Raw genomic sequence first — 6,790 nt, forward strand, 5'->3', positions numbered from 1 at the left:
TGTCCCAACATGGAACAACCTGCAACTGTACCTGCAACTAGCAACGCTATAAGAGGGGCTGAGCAAAGCGGTAACATAGCCACACAAAGGTTTGCTAGGATGGTGAAAAAGGTTAGAGGCTAACATGGCAATTTGGGAGGCTTGGTGCACAATCATGGCATGATGCCCAATCAAATATGATGCATGTCCATTTTAATGAGGCATGGCATGGCAAACTGTAACAAACAATACTACAAATTAAGTGGAGCTCAATATGCAACAGGTTGCATATTGGCGAAACACCACATGAAATTATTTAGTTCACTCCCATTTATGCTACTCAACAATATTAAATGTTGTTAAATATGGCAAGAGGTGAAGCATATGTAAACTACACATTTTAGGCAATTTAAATGAGGCCGGAAATAACAAACAACAATTCCGGACAATCCCCATATGCATATTTTAAATTTGGTATTGTTCTTCCCTAAACCATATTTTAAAGTTATTAAGCATGAAAATAAATGGCACCAAGTTAATCTATGCATTTTTCTAGCCCATTTACATATAATGTTTATTTAATTTGGAGCTACGGTTATTTAATTACAAAATAAAGCATTTTATCATGGCATTTATGCAAATTAAAACAAATAGCATTTAAAAAAAATTAACATGGATGAAAGTTGCATATTGTGAAACTAGATGAAATTCTAAGCATTTTACATGTATAACTTATTTTAAACCGATGCACAAATCATGAGTTATTATATGCATGAAATGCAAGGGTTTTTCTGCAAATCTGTTTTCTCTGCATTATTATGCAAATTCGCAGACAGAAAAAAACACTGGGCCGAAATTGGGTAGCCCAACAGTTCACAGGAGGGGGCGCTGGATCTGATGCTCACCAGGCCTCATGGGCCGGCTCGGTGGGGAGGCTGGACGCGGGTTGGGCCTGATAGCGCTACGCTCGGTCAACGCGCGAGCGAGACAAGCGGGCGAGCTGCTGCTGCTCATTTCTGAAGAACAGAAACAGCAGCACACCCATGGCGATGTAGAAGACAACGGCAGGGGGTCCTGGCGATGGGGTCGGCGGAAACCGGCGGGAACGGGCGGATCGAGGCGCGTGACGGCGTTCTCCGGGGAGGTGGCGTGCGGGCGGCGTTGAAGAGGCGGCGCATGTTCTCTTTCCAAACGACAGAGAAGGTTTCAGAGAGGGAAATGAATAGGGGAGGAAACAGGGAAGCCGCGAGGGGGGCTTGCTGACTGACGGCGACGCATCAGCAGGGTCAGCGGCGCGGGGACCACTACTAGGAAAAGGCCTACTAATGGCGCACCTAATTTGGCTATTAATGGCGCATTAGTGGTGCGCCATTAGTAGCACGCCATTAGTATATTTTACTAATGGCACACCACTGGTGCGCCATTAGTATCTGGTATACTAATGGCGCACCCCAGATGCGCCATTAGTATATACAACAGTGCGTCATTAGTATGCCTCCCAGGGGGCCATCTATGCCCAGGTGCTTTGGCATACTAATTGCGCACAACAACTGGATGCGCCATTAGTAACTTCGGCATACTAATGGCGCACTGTTTAGTCATGCGCCATTAGTATCCTCTGGCATACTAATGGCGCACTATGATGTGATGCGCCATTAGTATGAATATTAGGTTTTTTTTTTATTTTCTGTTTTTTGCACAGGTTACAAAATGTATAATTGGACAAAATATAGACAGCACACATCAACAACAGATTCATCGAATACAATAGAAGATTAGTCTCTGAATACAATTCATCATTTTAGTCTCCGAATACAATTCATCATATTAGTCTCCGAATTGAAAAGACCGAACAAAGATAGAACATTATATTACAAGTCTCGAGACCACGAGTTTGTCTTCACATTACAAGTCGATATCGATCATCTAAACTACCATCACATAGAAGAGAGCTGCGGTCATCACGATGAGCATCATCACGATGAAACTCGTCTTCATCCGGTTCCTCCAACGCTCCCTCCCCTCTCCCGCTAGATAGCGGGCGTATCTAGATTCGGCCTCGGCCCTAGTGGCGTACCCTTTGTAACTGTTACCGCTGAATCGGTGAACCTGTCTCCGACACTCCTCCCAGTCGTCGTAGACTCCGGGAACCTTACCCTTGTACACGACATACCACGGCATCGCTATGCAGTAGCCAAACGAAACGTTAGTACCAATTCACAGACAATACATAAGCAATATATAAGTATGCAACAGAACGATCGGAAGAGAAAAGCAAGACATTAATAGCATCGATTACATCTAAGTTGAAGGACTCTCGAAACCAAAGAGACATACTACAAGTTCATTAAAGTTTAATTACAACATGAGCCAATCGATGTTTCAGAACTAGACACAACATCACTGCTTTCGACTCGACTCAAGGGACCGGAGCGTGGATGAGGCCGCCGTCTATCGTGGGAGTCATGAAACAACGGGCGTTGTCAGCCTGCATTTGTAGGATTGTGTCGATGTCACTGTTGGACGGTTGATTTCTGAGGTAGAACTGCCCCGAGGTACGAAGGACATCTTGATGGATGATTTCCGCAAACTCCGACTGGATGCGAAAGAATTCTTGTCTGATGTCCGCGTCCTGGATTGCCGACATGCTCGCGGCCCAATCTTTGAGTCTACTCGTAGCAGTAGTTGATGATGGTCCCGTACGATCGCCCGCATGTGATGGATGGCGTAGTAGGCACCCTTCTGACCGCCAGGCGGCTGCTTGACGCAGCAGAACGTCGTATTGTGGGAGAACACGTGCTTGCCGTACTTACGAATAGGCCTGGTGAAGGTGCCTCCAGATTTGACGTAGCTGGGGAGAACATCATCAAGAACCTTCTTGACATTTGTGTAGTCTACGTTCGACTGACGGTCCGGGTCGAAATACGTGGCCATGGAATATTTGGGGCTTAGGAGGATGAGCGTGCAATGTGTGTCACTGCAGAAAACACGGAATGTTAAAAGAAAAACGATCGAAAGCTAAGAATTCATATGTTACGGGGCGGTTGAGGGGAGGACTTACTCGGGAAAGTAAGGCACGAGGAAGTTGTCCTTATCTTGGTTTGCCAGAATGACGCCTTCGAGGTAAGAACTCGCGACTTGCCGGTCCCCAGCGCTGCCCAAGATCTTGGCACGCATGTAGAAGGGGTCGACTATCACGATGTCCGGGGTCTTGTCGCGAATGATCCGCATCTCCATACTCAGCGAAAATAGCCGAACGAAGGTGTAGTGCAGCGGATGAAGGTTCAACATAGCGTGGATGTCATCAAACCGCAGGACGATCGTACCCCCGATGGAGTTATCCACAAAGCCCTTGCACTCTGGCACCTTGGCCACGGAAACCGGGTATGCCACATCCTTCTCTCGGAGACGCCACTTCTCCAAAGAAAGAACACTGTCATGCAGACTCCGCATAGCACCGGTTGCAGCATCGAGCATATTTCTCGGTAGCATCAGCCTACCCGCCACATGCACCCTCCTCGAGATATCCGCAGTTGAAGGTGGCCCGTCCTGAGCACGGATCGTACTCGGTGCCGGCTGGCCCGCACCCTTGTTAGTCTTTCTTTTCCGTGCCTTCTTCTTGATCTCCTGTAATGGGACCGAGTTCTGCTCACAGACCGCCTTCTTGAGTGTGTTGGGGCTGATCATATTTCACACCTCGCCTATCTGAGGCTCGGTGAAGTCGGCAGCTGGAGGCGTCTCCTTAGAGCTGAACTGCAGACGACGCCTGTTGAAACTTGGCTTCTCCGCGGTACCAGCTAGATCGCACACGTCTTTTGTTGGGTTGGGTTCTTGACAAGGAGGCCCCATGAAGTCGCCACCGTCCCCATGATCGGCAAAGTACTGATCGACGTTGGCAAATGTATCGTCGTCGTCGTCGTTCTGATCCTGTGCCATATGCATGTTTGGATCCAGTGGCATAGGGATGTCCGGCACCGTTGCGGCGGTCTTGCCAGGGGGCCGACTTGGCGCCGGCACGACTGGCGGTGTTGTCTTTGGGGTGGTGTCCCCCGCCTCCAAACGAATCTGGCTCTTCGGCCAAAGCAGGGGCCAGCTCAGGCAGGCGCTGAGGTTCATCACGTCATCATCGTCGGCCCCGATGGGTCGAATCGGAGGTAACAACTCGTCGCAGCCTGGCAGCACCCGAACCAGTTGAACCCTAAACAAGTTGGGTGGCATCTGGGTACCGTGGAACAAGGGGTTGCCCGGTTGAACGATTTTGCCCTTGGCGACATCGACCAACTCGTTGTTCACGAAGTGCAGGAGAGTGCACGGAACGTCGGCGGCGCCCTGCGAAAACATGTAGAGCGTTAGGGATGCCCAGTCAAAGGCAAGGAGATGAAGTCCTCGGCCGAGAGAGGCTTAATTAGTTACCGTGATGATGGCGTCGAGCTCGGCTAATGTCGAGGCACCGCCAACGGCGGGCGTGCAGTTGACGGAGGGGCCGCTTGCTGCAGAGGTGCCGGCCGGCGTACACCCGGGTGCATTAAGCTCCCGTGCCGGCGTCGGAGACACCAATGCCGGCTCCGCCGGTGACACCAATGGCCCCGCCATCGCGTTCTGCGAGTTGCTGGCCGTGAAGCTAGGAATCGGGGGCGGCCCCTGTTGGCCGCCCGCAATCCACGCACTAATCCCCTGGATCAAGGTAGGCACAATGGTGGTGATCGTCGCTCCGAGTTGTTGTTGCACTTGCTCTTGGACAATCTCCGGAATCCGCGCCACCTGTGCCCTGAGTTCTTGAACCTCGCGTGCCTGGCTTTCCGAGCTGGTCTTTTTCTCCTTTTGCCCAGCAGTGTCATAGTATGACGACCATTTTGTCGACAAGCCTTTGCCGGCCACACGACCAGCTGACGTCGGCTTACTGAGCTTATCCTTGTTCTTCATTACATTCAACGCCCTATTTAGAGTGGTGTTCCAAGGGTTGCTCTTAGTCGACCCCGCGCTACTGCTTTCAGTCGCCTGCGGAAGGAATGTGAACCATTTAGAAATTTGGCTTCATTAATTAGAATGCAACCATATGGAGCTAATTACGCGGGGGTGTATTCCTTACCAGAACAAGCTCAAGCGCCCTGGTCTTCGGATCCGTGGTAAGATCCTTTGTTTTCGGGTCCTTCTTGTACCGGGCCCTGACTAAGTTCCTGGTCTGCTTGTCACCGTATTTATCGAAGAGGGGCGGTAGGCCTTGCTCGGCACGGTCCGCCTCCTCCTTGTCCCATATAGGCTCCGCCACTCTGTAACCGCCGGGACCGAGTGTGTGTTCCCCTAAGTTCAGCTCCCGCATTTCTTTCCCCCACTTACTTGATTCGGAGTTTGCGATGCTCGAGCAATTGATCTTGAAGTTGTTGTAGTCATCTTCGGTGATCGAAGGATTTTTCTCCTTGATCTTCTCATAACTCTCACCTTTCTCGATCATTCTCTTCACATTGCTTTTCAAAGTAGACAGGGCCTTGCTCATCTTCGTGAGGGCAGCATTGTTCACTTTATTCCCTTTGAGGCTTGTGTTTTCAAATTCAGCGGGGAACTTGTATTGTTCGTGCAGCTTCATGAAGAGGAGGTTGCGCAAATTCCCTCGGTCAGGATGCCTCAGGTTCTCGGTGTTGATCGAGACGGTGCTCCGGAGAATGCACCCGAGCTGAAGCGAGTACCCCTTGACTATTCGTTCGGGCGCCGTTGGATTCCCGTCGGAGTCCACTTCAGTAACTTCCTCCTTGAGGGTGCGGAGCACGGTCGGGCGCCGGTCCTTCCGTTGCCTCTTCGGTTGGCTGCCATCTGTGCGTGCGCCGCCATCATCAGTGGTGGCATCCTCGGCGGCACCATCAGTGGTGGCATCCTCGGCGGCACCATCAGTGGTGGCATCCTCGGCGCCACCATCAGTGGTGGCATCAGTGGGGTCATCCTCGGCGGTACCATCAGTGGTCTCGGGATCGGTGGGGAAGGCGGCGTCCGCATACAAGTGAGGTTGTTCCTCCTTCTCCTGGGACAGCTTCCAGAATGGCTTGTCGACACCCGAACCCCCGGCCTCATCGTTGTTGGCCATGTTTCTCTCTAAATAGGAACAAAGTTTGGTCAAAAAGTTGGTTATTGTCAAGGAACAAGATCATGGTCTCATCATTTAGGGTTTGTCGACACCGAGGCATCCTAAAAGCTAAGCTTTTATCATTGAGGGTTTTTCGACGCCGAGGCACCCTAAAAGCCTAAGCTTTCATCATTTCGGTTTTTATCAACACCGAGGCACCCTAAAAGCCATGCATTAGTCACAAGTACGCCGGGGCACTTGATCCTACTTAATTAACTACTAAGATACCCCGGCCCATGCATTAGTCACAAGTACCCCATATGTCCTATTTTTAGCAAAGTCATGCTAAAATTCACGGAAAATTTCAGCATGACCTTTGCTGAAAATAGGACATATGGAGTACCCGAATTTGCCGGAACGGAAGTTAATCGACATTCCGGCAAACTCAAGGGCCTCTCGGGTGGACAAGGCAAAAAAGGGATCCAGCGTATTATGGACTCGATGAAGTTGAACTCTCCAGACGACGGAACTGGACTGGCTCTGCTCGTAATCAGGTATTTCTTTATGTGTTCCATCATTCATTTACATACTTCCTCTGCCTTTATTTTAATAACTGGACTGGCTTGAGGATTGTTCCTGAACAAGTTATACTACAGATTTCCTTCATTGTTTTTCTTCTAGCTATATCATAGGATTACCAATGAGGCACATGTACTCTCTCCCTTTTTAGAACAAAAATGGGGTACTCTTGAGCAT

Source organism: Triticum aestivum, chromosome 6D (genome assembly GCF_018294505.1).
Source record: "Triticum aestivum cultivar Chinese Spring chromosome 6D, IWGSC CS RefSeq v2.1, whole genome shotgun sequence".
In the NCBI taxonomy this organism is placed as follows: domain Eukaryota; kingdom Viridiplantae; phylum Streptophyta; class Magnoliopsida; order Poales; family Poaceae; genus Triticum; species Triticum aestivum.